The 21348-nt window shown below is 40.0% G+C and overlaps 1 protein-coding gene across 1 annotated transcript in view; it reads right to left on the bottom strand.

The window, feature by feature from the left end:
- mid2 (midline 2) overlaps positions 1-21038 on the bottom strand; it is a 142712-nt gene extending 121674 nt beyond the window's left edge. Inside the window, 1 exon segment of the mRNA XM_079671326.1 lies at positions 20896-21038. The gene's annotated coding sequence lies outside the window, so the exon portion shown is untranslated.
- Positions 21039-21348: the final 310 nt, after the last annotated feature.

Genomic DNA, 21348 nt, shown 5'->3' with positions numbered 1-21348 from the left:
AACTCCTGTATTGAGATGTTAGTATTCTTAGGACTGCTTCAACACTCAAAGACGTTGTTGTTCAACAAATGCTTTAAAGTGCATGTGTGCAATGTGAGAGTATTTACTGAGTGGGAAGACATTGACTAGAGTTTCAGCTGTTTCAGGTGTCAGGACTGAGGTTCAAGAAATCTCCCCTCTGAGACATGCTCAGAGACTGAAGCAAAAAATGACCTGCAATGACTTCATATATATATATACTGTGGGATTTAACACTATAATACGACTGAAACCAGAAACATGAGACCCACAAAAAAACCACAGTACCTGGTTCCCATGAGTCAAACCAAGGACAAAAAGCCCCAAGAGAATCTGTCACAATGCAAGCCATGTCCCACCCAGTCGCATTTTTGATGTATAAGCTTCTAAAGAGCCCAGCATGAAACGGGCTCTTTGTGCAGAACAACGTTTTACAGAGAACAGTGGCATAATATCTGGTGGGTTTTCCCCTTGAGTCAGGGGAGGCCATATATGCACATGACAGAAGCACATATGTGTGATTGTGTGTCAGGGAAAAGACACTTACACACAAGGCCGATTCAACTAGATACATGCATGAGTTTCTCAACACTTCAAGTTCAATGTCCTCTCACTCACACACATTTGGCTCCCCTCTCCACTCTCTTGTGACAGAATATGCCCTTTGTTAAATGTTCTTTGAGGGAGCGCTGGGGAGCCAAGCTGCTGGGACTCTGGGAACGGACATGAATAAATGGACTGTCCTTCAATGCAGCATAAGAGAGAAGCCAAACACCCCAAGCCCATCTTACATCCATTATCAAAGGGCCTTTTGAAACAGGCTTCAGCTACAGCTCTGCCACGTTTGAAGTGGTACTTACTCACACACATACCCAAAACCCCATGTATTTGCATGAGCATTGGGTGTATGCACGCACAGGAAATGCAAAGTCCTGTATTATACAAACAGAGAAATTCCTGTGTGTCGGATCCAACAAAAAGGTCCCTTCTGTCCGTCTAAATGACAGGAAACTAGATAGGCACTAACAAGGACTACGAAGAGATATTGGAAAGGTGCCTTTTAGAACAGGAAATTAATATTTGATTCAAACACTGTCGCTTTTTAGAAAGTGCCGTCTTGTACTGTATGCCTAGAAAGGAAGATATGACGAGAACCATCTGCCCACTTTGACTTAAATGCATGAAATGTGAGAGACTAAATTGTGTATAGGCTACCAAATGGATGAAAGAATATATAAGAACATGTTCTCATTCATTTCCCCCGAAGGACTGTTTCCAAAGCAGTCTCTTTGCCAAAACGTCTGACATGCATTTTGGAAAAGTTACTCTCCATTAGTAGTAATGTGTCTCTGCTTCAAAGAGCTTACTAGGCGTCCACATCACGCAATGGGACAGTCAGACTGCTCTACAGGTGCAATGGTTTAGGATTACTTTGGCCATTTCACTAGAGGAAGATTTTGTATGAAACAGTGCCAGTAAGGAGCCATAAACTATGATTACATTACTGTCACTGAACTGTAAATACACCCGGTTCCATAGATACAAACAAAGCCACACCTTTTAACTGTTACCAGAGTATATCAAGTATACTTAAATCAGATGCTGACAAACAAAATAATAATATTAACTTTGTAAACACATCAATAAACAATGTATAGTTGCTATGAATATAGAGATTACGAGTTACCTGAGATCCAGTGTAATGCAAATACCTATCTTCTACAAGGAATGAATGAATGTTTGTGTTCGTAAATAATTCCATCTCAAACACAGAATGATTGGATCACAGTCTAATCTCAGTTCTCTAGAGTCTTGATATGTGGGAGATTTGCTCATGATCACAACTATTGATTGGACCATCTTAGACCGTCAGAGGTACAACGTGAATCCAACGCATTTGCAGTAAACATTTTAAATCTGTGAAATATTATCATTTAATTCATCTAACTTTCTGGAGTGGGTGAATATGATCCTCATTTATTCCATCTGATCAATGTATTTTCTGCAAGGGAGGAATTCATTTAAATGGTTGCATTAGCAAATCCTGCTTAGTAAAGCTTTTTGTGCTGTTTCCATTTATCGTTGGAAAGAGAAATGTGCAGTGTTTTTCTTCAAGGCCTTTCCTCAATATTCTCCTCTTTAAAATATTGCTAGACTGGCAACTTAAATCCAAGAAACCTTGAAGAGTGCACGTCTTCCAATGACAATATGTACAGTATGAGACTAACTATAACCATAATAACTTAACCAACAAGACTCACTGTGACAAATCTGAGAATAAGGTTAATTAAAATCTATTATTCGAGTTCCTTCTTTCTGCAGAGGGTGGATAGGTTACCCCTCCGTTGTTGAGTCAGTTCTAGTGGCCTTGTTGTGGGCTCAACAAGCATCATCAGTCTGCACACAAACACAAACACTGACAGACAACTCTTCAATATGAAGTGCTCTAATTAGTGTGGACAAACATTGGAGTTGATAACTATGTGCTTGTTTAAAGCTAATAGAGCTTCCTCTCTCATTGATCTGTTAACTCTGTTTGAGAAAAAAGGTCACCGAGTCAAAACCAGACCCGAGTATGCAAGTTTGTTGTACAGTAAGTTACAGACAATTCTACCAAACTATTTGTTAGCGTAAGCTCTCATCAATAGCACACTGCATAGTGCATAGTGCATACTACTACTTGGCACACTGTTACTGATCACTGACAGAATCGACTGACTAGAGTGAACAGATGTTGCCCAGCCGTTTCCTGTTGGTTTCGCAGCTAGTACCGAGGCTTGAGATTTAAATTAAAAGTTCAAACACTACATTTTCAACCACGGAAAGAGGGTTTGTCATCCATGATTTATCTTCTTTTTTTCTCTGTTATCAGTTTTGTTTTATTGCTTTCTGAAGGATATTTCTCACGCTTCTTCAATGGTTCCAACAATGCTGATTTTTCCGAAACATCGTGCATGTTCTTGAACACGTTTATAATATTTGTTCTACATTATGTTGTTTGTCTACCCAATTGTTGGTGTTGAAGGATCGAATGCACCAGAACCGCAGTGTTGCTTCATCACTCATAAGAAATACAGCCGCCCAGTGAGATCATGTCAACCGGCACCTGGTGAGGTTACTCTAACAATTTTACATAACATTTAAAATGTATATTTTAGTAAAAAGTTCAAATTAAATATTTGTATCTAATATAATAATGATTCCATAGTTTTAGGTAGACTAATGCAGAACTGGCTATCAGACTGGCACATCGTAATGATCTCTTGGGGTGCAAAACAAAGAAATCCAAACAAAACAACATTTTTGAGGTTGTCGTAGACTACCAAGAACCCATGCCATGCCATGGATTTTCTTGTGTAAATACAGACCGCACACACATAACAGGATCAGCAATAGAATATAAATTGGATATTTGGTAAAAGCACACCATTGGCAGGTGGGTTTCAGAGGGGCAATTGTAATGCTAGAGAGCTGAGTAAATGCTTCTAGTATCTGCAAAAATATTCCATGATGAATATATTCCAACCAAAATGCAATGTTTGATCATATTCCAGCACAATTTGTCATCTGATGGGTCTTTCAGTGCATTTGACAATTCTTTTTTTCTACACGCTGGAGCTCAGAATGCTTACAGCTGCATCACAGCAGAGCCTGCTAGATTGCATTGATTATTACTGAGGGGAACCATATGGGAGAAGGAAGAGGAGGGAAAAAAGAGAAAATGGGGCCGATGAATGAGAGCAGCGATAGGGATGAAAGTGAGATTTATGTGTAGCAGCAGAGAAGAGGACACATGGGGAAAGAAGATACGTGGGGAGTTAAATGAGATGTGGAGGGGAGTGGAGAGAGCATCCTCTCTGTGGATGGGAGGGCTAATCCCAAACATGGAGCAGATTAGGTTCATGACACAAAATGCATTTTTAAGAGACAGTCACTAGCTGAGAAGCAACAGACACAAAGTGTTCGAGAGAAGACACAAACTCACACAGATGTGATGACAGGAACACCTGGCATGCAAGCACACAACCTCACATTTGGTTACATCATACCAAAGTAAAACAATTAGATAAGGCTGTTTCTTGAGGAAATATAATTTGATACATGACGGCAATAGCAAAAAAAAAAAGTTTGTTCATTGCATTAGAGCAAATAAAAAAATCGAGCAAAAACTTGCACACATCACTCAAAAAGATGGGTAACAATTCTAATTTTCATTTATAAAACATATGAAAATGCTTTCCAATCACACTCTTTACATGACACAACAAAATCATGATTTTCATTATGTGCGAGTAAGAGAGGTGGAGGCTGGGAACGGCACTAAGATTTCAGAGGGATTATACATCGATAGTGCCATCTAGTGTCTCCTTGAAACACACACACACACACACACACACACACACACACACACACACACACACACACACACACACACACACACACACACACACACACACACACACACACACACACACACACACACACACACACACACACACACACACACACACACACACACACACACACACACACACACACACACACACACACACACACACACACACACACACACACACACACACACACACACACACACACACACACACACACACACACACACACACACTACATATTACAGGAGTTAAAATGAAGTAAAGCCATTTATATAGTAGACAGACGTTTCCTTTAAAAGTCTTAATTTTCCAAAAGAACGCTGAGGCTTTAAGAGTGCTGACATGATATCATACTGTATGTAACATGTGTAAGGTAAATTAGACAGGATTGAGGTTCAAATTAAAGGAGCAGAAAAGCAATGAAGAATAGATATGGAGATCTGCTGAAGTTCTCAGAGGAGATTAACTCTGTATAAATACAAATGTATTAGTGCAATTATTCATAATTTATTTAATTAAGAATCAAATCCTACATTCACTAATTATTTTCAGGAGTTACGTCTTGTTATTTCATCTGTGTGTGGTAATTATAATTAAACTGATTTATTTAATTAGTTGTGGGCAATGTTCAAATATTTGAGTCTGCCTTGAAAATTGAGTCTGACTGAAAATTAGACAAACGGGATATGAGACACGCGTTAGTTGAACATTGAGTATGCAATCGCATTAAGTAAAAGGTTTAATAAGAGATGTATAAATGCATGTGATGATCAAATCAACCAGTTAGACGGCAGGCAAATGTACTAATGTGCGACAGGTTTAGAGCATTATTATGTCTAGTATAAAACTATATACAAAAAAACATTTTAAACTATTAAAGCACCTTAATAGTAACAGGAAAAGTACAGATAAATAAAACGTCATTAGACTGAGGATAGATTAAGTGGCTGCACTTAACAACATAAAAAATTCAGCTTTAATTATAAACAGACATGGTACCGTCAGATATCCTTAATCCTTGAAATATTTTTTGTCACCGTGACTAAAATGTTCCCGTCAACCTAAATTTCCTCTGATGCTGCAATCCCACATAAACACACACACAGGTTGCAAATTAAAGTGTGCATTCACCAGAAGAGAAACATAAACATGTCATCTGTTGAAGTAAAATAAAAAGCATAATCCTGACAGAACAGAGACATCGATAACACAGCCATGTTCTGCTCTGATGCACAGCAGCTTGATATAGGAGCCGTTTCTGCTGCTGCTACTGATATTTAATATATTCCGGGTGGCAGGAGCCATGTTCTGCAAAATCCATTTTGAAAAATGGATCTACTTAGGTGAGCAAAATCCACAGCACTGCTCGTGTGCGAGTGTGAATACAGTGTAAATGCTGCCGAGGATATTGAGCCGATGGGGGCACACACTGTGTACCAAACTGTCCCTCACCCCCCTCTCTGTCTTCCTATCAGTGTCCTCCCTGCTCCTCTGCTTCTTCCTCCCTCTGTTTCATCTCTGTCCTCCAGGCTGCATCACTCTCCCATGTCTACTCCGCTCCGCCTCATCAGTCCCTCCAGGATTTAAATGACTTCAATGGCTGGATGGTTTCAGCTAAATTAAATGTTATTTTGCACACAATGTCTTTGAGTATTGTGAGATTTCAGGGACCTCTGATCCTTTCTGTTATAAAACCTCTCACTTCTTTAAAGACTTGTTTTTCATCACAGTAGTATTTGACCTTGAGGTAGGGCTGATTTAGAAGGATTTGGAAAATTAGAATTGGAAAAGTAATTATTCTTATGACATTGGGGAATGATTATTTTTGCATAATTTTTCTAGTTTTTGTATTTATACAGTTCATTCAGAGAGATTTTGACACTTATTGGCCTTACAAATATATCGCATGTCTTGCATATTGCAGTAGTCCATATTATACTTTTAAAAAAAACCTGAATAATTTTTCAGCGCTCACTTAAAAATTGTATATACGATAAGTAAATATGTCATAGTAATATGATTCACCTGTTTCCATCAATGGGCATCTAATGACAACACTTTCATGCAGAAGTACTGATATCAGCTATAACATTTGATCCTAATTTGTTTTATTCTCACTAACTGTTCCCCTAACATCTTTCATGGATTTTTTGTAACACTAGGTCCTTCTTTAAAATGTGGTCTCAATCATTAGCTGGAAGGAAATGGGTCACAAAGATGTTTCCAGTGGATCTACAAAAATAAAGAAAAACTGTTAAATCTATGGCTGATTTTTATCTTTCGATAAGCTCCAAGCCATTTTGTGTTCTTCCTTTTTTTCCCCACTTGTGCAGTTTCCTAGAGAATCTTAAGGCATTTCAAAACTGTCATTAATTATTAGCATCTCTCTCGTCAGGAGAGCGCTCTGTTTGAGGGATAGAGGAGAGGTCTATATTCCTAATGGGTTTGCAGTGATTGGCAAACAGTAAAACCCTACCCTGATTCAAGAATGAAAGTAACTCATCAGCCCAGTGGATACTTCCAACTGTCTAAAGAAAGCTATTTGGGGGAAAACAAATGATGGAAAAGTCTGTTTTGATCCATTAAGGTTGATTCTCTTTGATGAGTATTGAAACTTCAAACTCCGTCATGACAACATGACTATTTTTTCCCCAGGAAATGCATGCTATATTTATAAAGGAATGTGTATAAAAGGAAGATTTATTGAGCAATTCTAGTTGGAGGAATACATCCAGTAGTTGTATTCCTAATGTTAAGCTAGCTAAGGCTGTTGGATGGCTGTCTAGAAAAGCAAAGAACTCTCCATTGACCCTTTGAGGTCCAGTTCTCTTAGATGTGAGCAGTTTGTTTTCAGTGGCGAGCCGTCAGGACCCTCTAGGCCAGTGGTCACCAACCTTTTTAAGCCCAAGATCACCGACCTCGGCCTAGGTGAAAGGCGAGATCTACCTATTGCAGAATTGAGTGAAAAAGACGGCCCAGACAATGCTTCCAATTTGAGGCCTTTTATATAGGCTAATTGCATCTGAATTACTGTTACAATTAAGGCTCCATAATCAGCTCACGGCATATAGGCAGGGGTAAAGTGAAGGGCCTCACCTCCTCTAGGGGGATCCTAACCTCCTCTAGGGGGGTCCGGGGGGATGCTCCCCCGGGAAGATTTTTTTTTAAATATTGAAGTTGAAAGCATCAATCTGGTGCACTTTGAGAGCAACGTGAAGAGATCTATGGATACCTCTCTCAGCATCCATATCAAACAGAACTGTAAACATATTTTCTTTTTCTTTATTGATATTTTACAAATCACTCCCCTTTTAAACTGTATTCTTGTTTTACTGCCATATAGTAGGCTATTCCATACCTGTTTTTCATTTATTCTCTTATTGTTTGTATAACTATAATGATCATATGAAGGTGTGCCGCGGAAATAATCTTTGTGACAAAACCGTTCTAAACACTCAAGAGTCCTTTAGCTCACCTGAGCCCCTCAGTCTGACAGGAGAGGACTCTCCTCCAGCTTGTTGTGGAAACAGCTCCTTATGTCCGTTAGTATCTGGTTAGCTAACTGCACTAACATCAAGGTCCCCGCTGGCACCGTTCCCTCTCTCTCCCTCCCACTCTCCCCCTCTCTCTCTCCCACACTAAATGCGCTATTGCCACACACACAAACAGCCGAGCTTGAATGACACAAGCACACATGTATTTCCATGCAACTCTCTGATTGATCTGTCTTGCCTCTGTTGCGTTCACTGAACACGGGAAATTACAGTCCTGCCGTTGTCTCTTGTGTCATGATGAGGTTCACGTAAAGCACGGTTAATGTATTATATTATTGAGGTGTCTCAAATATACGTCAATCAAGTGGCACCTGCTAACGGGGTGGTGGATGATAGGTTTACATCTAAAAACGTATTTTTCGAACATTATTATTTTATTTCTTTCTTTTGTTACTTTTTTTTTTAACGGTCCGCAAACTACCCGCACCACACTAGCGATCGACCGGTCGATAGCGATCGACTGGTTGGCGACCACTGCTCTAGGCCCTCTGTGAGGGCCTAAGATATTCTACAAAATAATATTTAAAAACATTAAAATAAATATATTTTTTTTAATATTTTTTTTTAGTTATATTTTTCATTAGTTTTACCAAAATAACTTGATTTAATTGTATTTAAAATAACATTTCCAAAGAAATAAATCCTTCGAATCTGCCTATTCAGTTTCTTTTGGAATGTGAAGGGTTAAATGAAAGAAGCTCGTCTCTGCGAGTTACTGTGAAGAGAGGAGCTGTTGGACATCCAGGCGGTCCAGCTATGAATTCACAGAGGGCCCAGCTATAGTAACTGAACGAGAGAGTAATGTCAAATGACAGTACAATTGACCAATCATATCTTCCCTCTAAATGGGTGTGTGTTATTATCGCGGACTTTATGACAAGTTCCGCCCGCTGTGAAACTTTTCTTGTTTCCATAGCAACAACAATTTCCTGTCAACAGCGTTAACTTCCCTTCAAAATAAAAGCATGCCAAATGACACTTAAGACATACAACTGCAACGAAAGTAACAAACACAATGCAATATCCTTTTCAATTTCAAAGAACACAAATAGGGTTATTTACAGGTGTTGTTTTGTGTTTGGTAGAGGGTCGCTTTCATTGATGCGTTTTGCACCCCGGGCCGTTGTTTTGATATTCCGCTGAAGTATACGCTGTGACGTAATAACTCGAGGGAAGGGGTGGGGGTCAGAGGGCCTAGGTATAAAATTCACAGCTCGCCAAAAATGTTAATTATTTTATTTAGGCAAATGTGGAGGCAGACATGGACACCAATATGGCATCCTCTTCAGTTAATGATTGGTTTAACATTAAGATTTAAACCCAGGAAAGTCTCATTTACTAAGAAGAAACTTGATTTAATATAGATGGTCAATCTTCCTAAAGGACTAATTAACAGTTTCTTTATAGGCTTATTGACTTTGGTGTTGAGTGTAAAGCCTTTTACACACCAAACTGACACCAAAGAACACAAAGAACACGTCCCGACGAAACGTCACCTCACGTCTCTTGCGTCTTGGCCATGTATCGCACTGGAACACACCGCAAAGACTTAAGCCGACGGCCAAGAAGCACGTACGAACTGCGCATGCGTGAGTGGCAATAACTCTCCTTACCAGCAGGCGGCAGTAGTGTGTATTCGTCATTCAAAAGAGGCAACAACCGGAGGACAGACTGCATGATACACCAAGAGAAGAAGAACAGACTGCGTGATATAAACAAACAAATAGCGTGTGTGCGTTACATTTTCACTCTACAACAAGAAGCTCATGGGGCTTTCCCGAACCTGTGTCGAGAGCTGGAGTTAAATGAAATCTCAGATTTTGCCTTTGTAATAGTTTGTTTGGGTCCCTCACTTCCGTTTCACTTCTCATGCACTGATTCGCTAAGCTGAACAGCCAATCAGAGTGATTTCTTTGGCCGACGGTGGCGAAGGAAGGTGTCGGCACGGCCGAAAAGACACGACGGTGCAGTACACACCTCTCTGAGTAGGGCGACACGACGCTCATCGACGGCCCAACATCTATCGACGCCGAAGATCGGCTTGGTGTGTAAGGAGCTTAAGATGAAAAGACTGCCAGATTAGCCAAGCATACAGAATGAATAACAGGGAGACACAGCAAGCATGGCCATCTCCAAACATAATAAAATCCACCTGCACCTCAGAAGCTTGAAAGAAATTACTGCTCCCAGCCAAGAAGCATAAACCCGCAACTTGCTCTTTTTACAGGTACCTTGTTGTATGGAACAAACAAGAGTTAACTAATACATTGAGCTTCAGAGCTGAAACAGCAGTAAATAATTGACAAAGCCATGCTATCAGTTTCCCCATTTTCAGTCTTTATGCTAAGCTAACCATTTGCCAAAAATAGCTTAATATTTACGATAGAAATGCAGTATCTTTCCTCTCAACTAATTTGGCAAGAGAGAGATACATGACCAGTGGCGAGGAACGGGAACAAGCCTTTGAAGACAAAGGCTCACAGTGAAGCCTCATCATTGTGTGAGAAATATACCAGCAGAACTCAATGAAGGGACAGAGAGACCAAGCCTCTGGGCTGCAGTATAATGTAAAGCAGTAAGGATCCAATTTACAAAGCAGAGGCAGGCCAGATACTGTATGCCAGGCTCCATTTGAAGGGAGGAGATCAAGGATCCCTTGGGAACGACAAGAGAAACTCCGGCTCGATATGCTGTCTGCATTTCTTTCAAACGTTGTCATTCTGAAGAGACTCCCTGTCCAGCAGAATTGATGGCTTGTTATGCTTATAGATAAAACACTCATAATAACAGAAAAAACAAATACAAAATTCAGATTGGGTTTCTCACAGATGAAACTGGAAAATGGCTCGGCATGAATCCAAACCGAAAAGATCTAAATAAACCAGTACACTAAGTATCTCCTTTTAGGATTTGTTAAAAAAATGTATGCCACAAACAGCTGCACTTCATACAGGGGAACGTTAAAGTATTGTGCGCTGCAGCTGTCCATTTGTCAATCTCACAAAAGCTCTAATGCACAGTATAATAGGTTGTGTGGTCAGGTACACTTAGTGGTTAGTTGGATGATGAAACACATTTGATAGTGGCTTTATCATTAAACTCATTCATCAAGACAAATGGCCAAAACAGATGTAAATATGCAGTGGGGTTTATTTCATTGTATTTTGTATAATCACACAAATTCTGTGTTTTATATTATTTTATTCTGTGTTCTTCATTTTATTGAATGTTAAATACCTGGCAAGGTCGGAGATCAGTGGGCGGAACCTCTGAAGTGTGGTCGCTGTGCTCAGGAGTTTATTGATGTGAGGACTTTTCCCCCTATATATTGTGTCACTCACGTTTCCTCTTCCCTCATGTTCCAAATGAGAGGAGTCACTGTGAGGGAAATTGATGTAAAACTGATCGTTTTATCTGTTGTCAGTAATTAAAACAGAGATCATCTCAACTTTACGCTGGCTCGGGTCTCGTCCATTACCAACACAACGCAGAGACCGCTTAACCACACCGGTTACACAAGTAAGATTTCATTTAGCTGAAACCTTTATCCAACGCGACTTAAAATAAGTGCAATAAACATAGACTGTATATATAAATGGAAGTAGTGTCCGTGACGTCACCCATAGGATTCTGCAGAGTTGCCGAGAAGCCCTTAGTAGGCCGAGTTGGCCACTAACTGTTCGAAAGTGACGTCAGAATCTAACTCCCGCTTGCTCCAGCCTGATCCAAATAAGTTAACATGAAATACATATACCAAGTTACTGCGTGGCACTGTGGTTTTGATAAAACAGTGTAGTTCCACTATATAAACGTTACATTCATAATCAAACGAGACAATCTGCAAGAGAATTACCTATTTTTTGTTATTCTTAATGCTTGTCATTCACACGTTAATAAAATAAAATTAGTACCGATACATAGCAGAACAATTGTGGCGTGTTCAGCTTAATAAGCCTTGTTCAACATAATTTTACTTAGCTAATACTACAGCGGGCTGCAGGCGAACCAAGTTCGCGTTTCGCTGCATTCCTTGATCTCCAGTTATAACGCCGGACTCCGCCGCCGGGACGCCAACGGAGCCACAGGCTGGAGCCAGCCCCCTGCGTCTCCATTAGCGTCCCGTTGGCAACCACTGGGATAATTGGGTCCCCTTTTAACATTTGCTCCCGTTTAGCATTATGGGCGTCAGACTGTAAAAGTCTTTCCCAAGGCTGAATCATAAACTAAACTGTATATGTATATATATGCATGTATAAAGGGTTACGTCCTTAGCTGGCTTATAAGCTATATACCAAGCTAAGCTAACAAGCACACAAACACCTGCTAATGGGGTTAACATGTATAATACCATCATTTTAGACTTCTTGGAAGTTCTGTTAGTACATTCAACAGCACAGCACACCATTTTAATTGTCTTGTATTTGCAACAATATTCCCTAAAAGGCACAATCACCACGAAGACGGCTAAAGGGTCAAGTACAGTAACTACAACTAGCTAACGTTGTAGCCTAGCAGAGTGGACAAGTTGCTGTTAGCTGACAGTGAGGCACGTACCTGTCCATCAAAGTGACCACGCCCTAATTTATGCAAAAACGTTAAGACCTAATATAAATAAAAGGGTCGCGTTATAAAACAATTCACTACAATTAATAAACATTAAGGTGGAATCTAACTACATCCCAAATAATTTCTATTGCATCCAGGGCTAGAAACATGTTTATTTCTGCTGTAAAGTTGGGCATTTTAACATGGGGGTCTATGGAAATCCATCCTTTCTGCAGTCATCGCCTATCGGCCAATAGCTGAACTGCAGTTTGTGGCACTTCCTTATTGGCCTCCCGGCTCTGCCCTAGAGTTTGCCGCTAGGCAATAAACCATAAAGATACAAACTTAAAAGTGAATGACTAATCTGTTTTTTCATTTTCTTACCATTTAAATTGATATTATCAGAAACTAAGGACGCAACCAAGATAAGCATCACAGACTAGAATCATGCGGCAATCTGATAAACCCAGATGTGTCAGATGCTGACGCAATCTGTCACCAAAACTTTCCAAGGACAAACATTTTCTTGATCCACAAAAACTCAGTTCAAACATGTTTTAGAGAAATGATAAGGAGCTTTTGTATCTCCGGGCCTCCAGGAAATGAGAAGAACAGGAATGTGTAAAATCTATATGAATATGAAAGAGTATCAAAAGGAAAATAGCCTTTAACTAATTCACTTTGGTCTTTCAACTCAGATGTGAATTTGTAAATGGTGAGATTATGTACTCACACAGGCCGCAGTGCTTGGAGGGGGGTTGTAGATATGAGGTTTTGGGCTGCATACATTTTCCCAGGATGCCTAGGCTGGGTGGATTATGCAAGTTTGCTTTTGTTAGGGATTTCTGAGGATAAGTTTCCTCTATCATCGGTCGAGGAATTTTACCATGGGATCTGAAAATGATGCAACAGAACGATTCTTTATATTGTGCATACAAAAACCCAGTGTGGAGGAGGGTCAGAAAGCTGGAGCTTGTCCTAAGAGTAGGAGTGCTAAAAGCCTGTATGATCACAGCTGACCTGCGCGGTTTTATGGGATGGCCTGTGAGTTCACTAGATCCTCCAGAGACTGTTTTAGAAAGTGCTGTCATCTTTGATTTATAACATTCAATGAAAGTTTAAACACAGATCAAAGGTTTTCAATTCAACTTTGTAAAATAAACTCTTTTTTTATCCAATCTACACTTATAACTTTCTTACTGTAAATTAAGGAGGTCAACCCTTTCATTTACAGGTTCAGTGGATTCTTAAAATAAAAGTGATAATCTCACTACTACAGCCCCAGTCTTATTGAGTTTTATGGAGTTACTGTATCTGACCTGATCATATGATCCTAGAGCTCAGCATTAAAGCTTTCAGCGGTCTCAGGTTTAGCCTGGCAATCACTGTTAAAAGATGTCACATCAGGTTTAGGGAGGGAATTTTTCATGCCCTCTATTTTTAAAGTAAAAGTTCTATTTTTGTCAGCAGAAGTCACGCCATGCAAAATTGCTACCCATACAAAGTCTATTAGTGGTAATATTCCACTGAACACCAATAATTAGGCACACAATGACTTGTAGTTGGTCCTGCAAATCATTCTTCAGTGTAAATATGCAATAATTTAGGAGCTACAATTTATGATGTTGAAGACACAAATTTACTAAACAAGCATCTTCACATCTCAAAATGACAAGGGAAATAGCAAAGTGGTGAACAAGGAATTTGAAATTAGAGTCCCTCCAAATATATGTATGCTACTATAATCATGCAAGCATAATGATTATGTGGAATGCAGACTATACAGAGGTTCAGATTGCATATGGCAATTATATGGCACACAACAGCCCAGTTTATCACCTTACTTATGGCTACGTTATCCTGTAAAGACTGAATGTCGAGGACATTATTCATTTATGTATATGTACAAGACACGTTGTTTAGAGCTGCCTCCGTGGACTCAAAGTGTCAGTTAAACGGAGATGTTTGGTCGTTCAGCTGTTCCGGCAGTTGAATTGGCTGAGGTTAAGCAATTAAGGCGGGGTCACTCGAAAAAAACGACTTGACCTTCTAATTCAGCACCGTATGCTAGAGAGACATATTGTTTCTTCTCTCAATAAGCCCAATAATTAACATTCCTTTCAACACAGCAGAGAACATGTAACAGATCATCTGGATGCAAACTGCCAGCATTGCGTGGAGAATGGATAGGGCCTGCAAGAGAGATGATTCCAAAACTACAAATGAAAGATTGAGATCATGTTTGTGGGCGGGGTGTGTGTGTTTATGAGTGTCAAATTAATCAGAATAAGAATGAGAGGTACACTGGGAAAGGCAGGGGGAGGGGAGGGAGAAAGAGAGAGGAGCAGGAAAGGGGATGTCTGTATGCTCGTGCATGTATGTGGAAATCCTTACATTGCAGTTTGGCAGCAGAGGTCAATAAGACAGTGAGAGGTTAGGGGTAATTTATCACAGTGGATTAGGGAAAGGAGATTTCACTGTTGAACTGTCTCCTCCCCTGCTGTGATAATAAGTAGAACAAGTGATGACAGAGGACAACCTGAGGTCGCTGTCGTCTTCCATTTAGCTCTCGCTCAAACTACTGTAGCGGCTACACTCTGTGCAGAAATGCACTAATACAGCATGTGATCATCAGGTGCCATCATAGTAGCACCAGAAAGGACTGCTCTGATCAAGCATAATGAAGAAATAGCTTTTCTTCTACAGGTGCAGGATGAAATAACAGGCTTACCGTTACAAATACATTTTATTACATCATGCCATACAGGCAATGATTTCTCAAACAAATAGCTAAAGAAGAGTAGGTGGAACAATTGTGTAGCTCTTAATCCAGGCTATGTTAGAGATTTGTTCCAGTTCTGTATGTTGTCGTAAGAAAAACAACAACTCACTATGGAGCATTTCAATCTAAAGCTATGAAAGGCCATTTGCCTAGAAAACCCTGTCATTAGGTAAAGCAATCAACAGGTGCAGGTTTATATTTACATATATCCAAAAGCAATAGGGTATTTATGTTAGCTGTTCTGACAACGAAACATAATTAAGATAGTTTAGAAATATTTTAAGCAGGTCCCCGCTGAGGATCACAGCATAACTCAATCAGCACATTTGCGCCTGTGTCATACAGAGCTTCAGCCTCCCTGCTCTTAATGCAGGAAATGTCGACTAGGTCATGCAATCTGCCTCTGGGGAGATGGGCGATAATATCATGGGTCTTTTCTTTGTGTCCTTTAGCTGGTTCTGTGAATGCATAGACAATAAGAATGGTGCCAATATGAAATTTCAAATTATTGCCAACAGTACTGTATACTACCATCTATAAATGTAATAAATTACATTTAATCTAAAATATTCCAATATAGATTAGAGATATCCTATAAAAATGCTTAGATCTACAAATATGGAAGTATATTTTAATGGCATAGGAGCAGAACAACAATGGATGTATTTGAATGATTAGTTGATTGCATGAAGAGACAGCCCTACAGTACAATGATCCGTATTCCAGACATACTTTTAATATGAATACAGCAAAAAAAAACGTATTACTAAAATTGAGCTTTAATGTATCTAACGGCAGTTGGCACATTGGCTAGAGCAACACACAGCGAACAGCAGTTAGAATCAGTGACACATAAACATTGAAAAGCCAACCGATTGTCAGTGTTTTTTCCTGTCAGTCAGAGCAGTGGTTCTCAAATGGGGGTACGCGGACTCCTAGGGGTATGTTGGAGTACTGCTGGGGGTACGTGAGATTTATTTTATGTTAATGAAAAAGAAAAAAAATGTTTTAGGAAAAGTAACGAAGTTTGAGCAGTGTGGGTTTTATATTAATTCAAAACGCAAAGTGTAATAACTGCAGTGGCCTTCCTGTCACTGAGAATAACAAAGATCCTCAGTGAAGCACAAGCCCATGTTTCTCATTCAATTTTAAGCACAACCTATTATTAAAAAGATCAGTTCAATGCAACTAATGTTGTTTTAGTGTTATTGCATGACGTTAAAATTGGTTTATTGCATGACGTTAAAATTGGTTTGCCATGAATTTAGTGATGGATTGTAAACATTTGAAATTTTGCATTTAAGTGTTTCTCAGTTACAATGTTGTTGTTTTAATAAATCAGACACTGATGGTGCAGCACTGTACTGTACCTCTTTATATTAGGCATTTCTTCCCTAACATTGTTTCTGCGCTGATCAGGGGGTACTTGGCTGAATTTTTGTTTAAAGGGGGTACATTATTGAAAGAAGTTTGAGAACCACTGCTTTAGAGGACGGGTCAGGATATCTGACTGTGTGTATGTGTGTGTATGAGTCTGTGTGTGTTTTTCGAAGATAAATGTCTCCCGAAGGAGGAATGTATTTGAAAAGAGTCTCCCATGACCTGGGTTGATCTTGCCCCATTCTTCGGTGGGGGTTGTGCGTGCACATGTGTGTGTGTGCGCTGCTGTGTACATGCATGGGGATTTGCAAATCTGTCTAACGGCTGTGCCCCCCGAGGACAGGAGTGCGCTCCCAGCAAAGGCTCATAGCGCTAATCTGAACGACAGCTTGGACCAGCATTCATCCGGGAAACAGCCCACCAGCAAGGTCCAAATACCTGACTGCAGGATATCTTATCTGCCAGAGGAGAGGACAGAGGAGGGGCAGACAAGGCAGTGGGATGACACTGTCACTGTATCCTTCTGCAGGCATTTGAAAACAAAACAACTTTAACCTTCACCCCTGATACTTCATGTTGTATCAAACCTTGACATCCATGCATTGAAGTTTTATGCATTTTACTTGAAAGGGAAACACAAGACAAAGAAGGTATATTATTTCAGAAAAATAATGCTCATATACATAATGATATTAAAAAAAGAAACACTTTGAATCAGATACTTAGAGTTTGATCTGACTAAATACTGGTTCATGTTTGTAATGCTGTTGTTTCTACTACTTACAAGGCAAAACTACAAGAAACTCTTTCAATGTCAGTGAAACACCCCCACAAGCCATCTGCCTCGTTTCTTCAGGAGAAAACTGTGAGCCTATAGCGCTAAGATGCTGGCTCCTCAATCAGCGGGGCTGTTTCACAGGCAATCCAACGCAGCTTGAACTAGATGACCCTCATAATTGAATATTAAACCCCCGATGAGTGGCAAGGCAAACTGCTGTGATGCCAACTAGAGCCTGTGATGTGTTGCTAGCTGAGATGCATGTAAAAGATAGTGTCAGAGGCATCCTGCGAACCCCGAGGTTATTCTGTCACACTGTCATAATTTCAATCTTTGAGATAAGAAACATCAACATGTCCACAGACGCACACCCACACTCACACCGGGTCCCCAGATGCAAGTATAGGCTGAATGGACATTGCACGCATGGTGCTGTTGAAGGAAGCCTGAAGACATTGCCTTTTGTTCAGTTAAATCAAGAAATAAACGTGGCTTTTGGTGTTTTTTTTTGGTCCCTGTTCAATGCAGCAGGCTGAATAACAAGCAGGGTATTTGTAGACTGCAACATATTTAACGAGACATTAATCAGCGACCTGTGGCTCTTGCAAACAAATGTAATGTCTCATAGGCCAAAGCTAAATGGTGAGAGCTGTAAGGAGGAAAGTAACTGGTATTTGAAAGAGAATTTTCTATTTCCTACAAAATCTGATCTCGTCTGAAATGGATTATGATCTGGGAAGGTACTCTTGAAAAGTTCAAAAGGATACTTTGTGTAACGTTTCAAATCAGTTCTTCAAAAGAATGACCATTTTTTGCAAGAGATACAACCTTAATGTTTATAAGGGAGAACATTGTTTTTTTTTTTACATCTGAGCATATTCACAGGGTGACAGTTAAAATGTGGGGGAGAAATACGATGTTTTTTTGAATGGTTTCCATTATGATTTAAAGTTAAAGTGAACTTTTGGAGTTACCATGAACTTTCTAAACATCGTGTATGCAGTGCCGTTGGTACTTGTGGCAATCATGAAAATATGTAAACAAAACAAAGCAAACATCAAACAAATTTCACAGGAAGCTGGAGTGTTATCCTTCCACCAACTTTAGCAAAGCTGAAACAACATGTCGAGCCCCCTGCTGTTTCAAGAGGCTCTCCATGGAAGCACAGCCAAGAGGCTGGCTCTTAGAGAAATGCCTCTTTCAGACTCAAACTGGCATCAGATCTTGACAGACAGCCCAGAATAAAAACATCCCTGTGACGGGTGTCCTTTCAGGCTAACTGTTCTGTGAGTATAATGTGATTAAAATGTACATCCCTAAGAAAGCTAAGAACGTGACCAATATATTTTAAAGATTAACTGCTCTGACAGGCAGCACAACAAAACCGAGATTAAGATATATTTTACTTCAAGTAAAACTGCACTGCAACGTTAGGATCTCTTACTCAGTGTTTAATAGAGTCAATCTAAAAAAGACGGATAGGAATACTTTCATTTTATTAACAAGCTAACATATTTTAATCAAAATAGCTTATTATGCATGGCTTCACGATATGTGGGTCAGTTACATCTGTGACATTTTCATATTTAATGGTGGCTTTGATGTGGCAAAGTGGTAGTGGGATCCACAATTTAAGCTCAAATTTGTTAATGCTTATAATTATGTATAGTTAATATCTAAATATAAATACATTTAAAACACAGTTCACTATTGACATAAGTCCTCAGTCCCTTCTTTAAATAATTTGGTGGCCCTCTTTTGGGGCTTTTGTTTGCTAGAGGCAGCATTTCACCAATCTGCTAGCAGAGAACTAAATGTGCTTCAAGCTGCAGAGTCCACCAGGAACGCCACTGTGCAGTAGGTGTTTGCATTTATTCTTGGATAACTTTGCACCTGCAGCATCAACACAGAACGCCAACTCTCTGTCACAGTTATAATCATCCGAGCAGGTGGCTGATGCCCTGGCTTTCCCTTCGAAAAAGGCACTGCTCTTGTCATTTTTATAATGTCTTAATAATTATCATCTGAGGGTGTAACTGGGGGATGAGAGATATAGACAGAGAGAGCAGGCAGCACCCTGTAGATGCATGATGAATGAGGGTGTTAGCTGTCTTCACCCAACTAGCAGCACAGTTTCTGAGAGGGTTTGACCGCATGCTCCGAGACCTGTCTCATTAAACACAGTGATCATGCATTAACAAGAGAACAAGAGAAAGGGATAGAGTGGAGACATACATCATTTTCTTTAATATGTGAACTACCAGAAGTGTAATAGCTGTTTCAATGCATTAAACACACTACTCATTCTATATAATCTAACACTTTAGAGGGCAACATATGTGTGTCATGATCATCTGGACTAAATTCGTTTTTTTTGGTAATAATTACTATTTATTTTAACACGTAATTTGTTATTTAGTAGTGTTGAATAGCAAAATTAGAGAAAGGGACAGGCAGGGCACAACACTGGAGTCCACTTTCTTGCTCTCGTTGTTTAGAGAACCTGCATTATTGATGTGGAGCTGACACTTTACACTCTGCTTTCTGGACACACAGTGCCTGTCACCTGAAGCTCTGTCTCCACAATAACCATGCGGACATACTGCCAGTGCTCCAAAATCATGCAATATGGCTATGGGGACTTTTCAGGGACACTATTGGATTGCATTTGTGAGTTTGTGGTGATGTGCTTCACTCTATATTGTATCTCGCTCAGTATACCTATACACTGTAGCAGTGATATTCTGTTTCTCAAACGAAGAATGAAAAACAAAAACACATCCATAACTTGGAAGGCCAATTGCCTATAATGGCTGTTTCAAATTTGTTTCACCTAGATCACCTAGAATACTATCTACTATACTGTGCCTGACTCTGGCTGGCACCAGGGGCGTGGTTGGGAGAAGTTCAGTCAGTCCCTATGATCTTTCAGTAGGCTACTACACTAAGTTTGGACTTATGGTTGCTGGAAACATAAACATACTTTCAGCAAGCTTCAAACTTATAGAGCACAGTTTAACAAAATAGATATCACACAAGAAAGCAACCTTACAGCAACATTATCCAGATACAACAATTAAATATGCCTTGTGTAGTTTTGGGGCTCTTCAGTTTTCACCATGCATGTGTGTGCCATTTTGAAATACTAATTAATTCATATTAAGTTCATGATATAATGCTGACGTAGTACACACGATAATTGCAGACCACCTTTGCTCTCTCATTTGTTTTCCAAATTCCCAGTCCACACTTATTGTTTTCATTATGCCTCTTTCTGCACGTGCAAGCTTCTCGTTCAAGCTGATATGATTGATAATCATTTTGCAAATCCCGTATCCATTCAACAGCCTTGCACATTAAGCAACTAACAGTGTTTTTATTTAAACAGTTTGCACTTTACTCTGCCTGTTCTCTAAAAACCCAAAGGAAAGAAGCTCAGCCTACCTCGGTTCACCGTGACAGCTCCGCACGTCGACTTGTAGCAGTGGCGGACAACAATGTGCCGCGGATCACCGTTGGAAAGCGCAGAAGTTTTTGAGGAGTCAGAGAAAGATCGATCACACACACGTTGTGTCTGTGCTGTGCTGTTTCAGACACCACCGTGGATTGATTAGGACTACGCCCCTAAACAAAACTGATCTGCTTGATTCGCCGCCGGACCATTAACGCGTGTTTAAGATGTTGCTGTCCAACTCGGATGTGCGCAACGGTGCGCTTCCTCCTTCTCCGAACGTGGTGCCAAATCTAAACGCTCCCCAAGGACACGTGACCAACCCAAGGGGGACTGAAATAGCTCTAATTCCCCCCACGGCAGCAGCTGGGATCGGTTACCGCTGCTCCACTGCCCGTGCAACAAACTCTAGCTGTGTGCACCCACACTCCTCCTCCATCTCTCCC

This window comes from Notothenia rossii, assembly GCF_949606895.1.
Source record: "Notothenia rossii genome assembly, chromosome: 3".
Taxonomy (NCBI): Eukaryota; Metazoa; Chordata; class Actinopteri; order Perciformes; family Nototheniidae; genus Notothenia; species Notothenia rossii.
Note: the sequence above shows the minus strand (reverse complement) of the source record. Positions and strands in the feature narration are given on the sequence as shown.